The 210-nt window shown below is 69.5% G+C and overlaps 1 protein-coding gene across 1 annotated transcript in view; it reads left to right on the top strand.

The window, feature by feature from the left end:
• The window catches only part of CCDC57 (coiled-coil domain containing 57), a 50,667-nt gene that overhangs the window by 509 nt on the left and 49,948 nt on the right, over positions 1-210 (top strand). The window lies entirely within an intron of this gene.

Here is a 210-nt window from a genome sequence, read left to right as displayed (position 1 = left end):
CGGCGGCCGCCGGCCCGCCCGAAGCCGAGCCCCGCGGGCGCCTTGGGCCGTGCAGGCACAAGCACAAGGCAGCCACACGAGCTCTCCGTTGCTGGCATAGAGGCGGGCTTGGATCCTGCCCGCGTGGAACGCTGCCGCGGCCGCCGAGAGGAGCGGACCTGAGCAAATGGACTTAAACGTACAAATAGCCTTCCGCGGGTGGGGGTTGTG

The sequence above is a fragment of the Aptenodytes forsteri genome, unplaced genomic scaffold (assembly GCF_000699145.1).
Source record: "Aptenodytes forsteri isolate BGI_AS27 unplaced genomic scaffold, ASM69914v1 Scaffold243, whole genome shotgun sequence".
NCBI classification, from domain to species: Eukaryota; Metazoa; Chordata; class Aves; order Sphenisciformes; family Spheniscidae; genus Aptenodytes; species Aptenodytes forsteri.
This window is presented reverse-complemented; position numbering and strand designations above follow the sequence as displayed.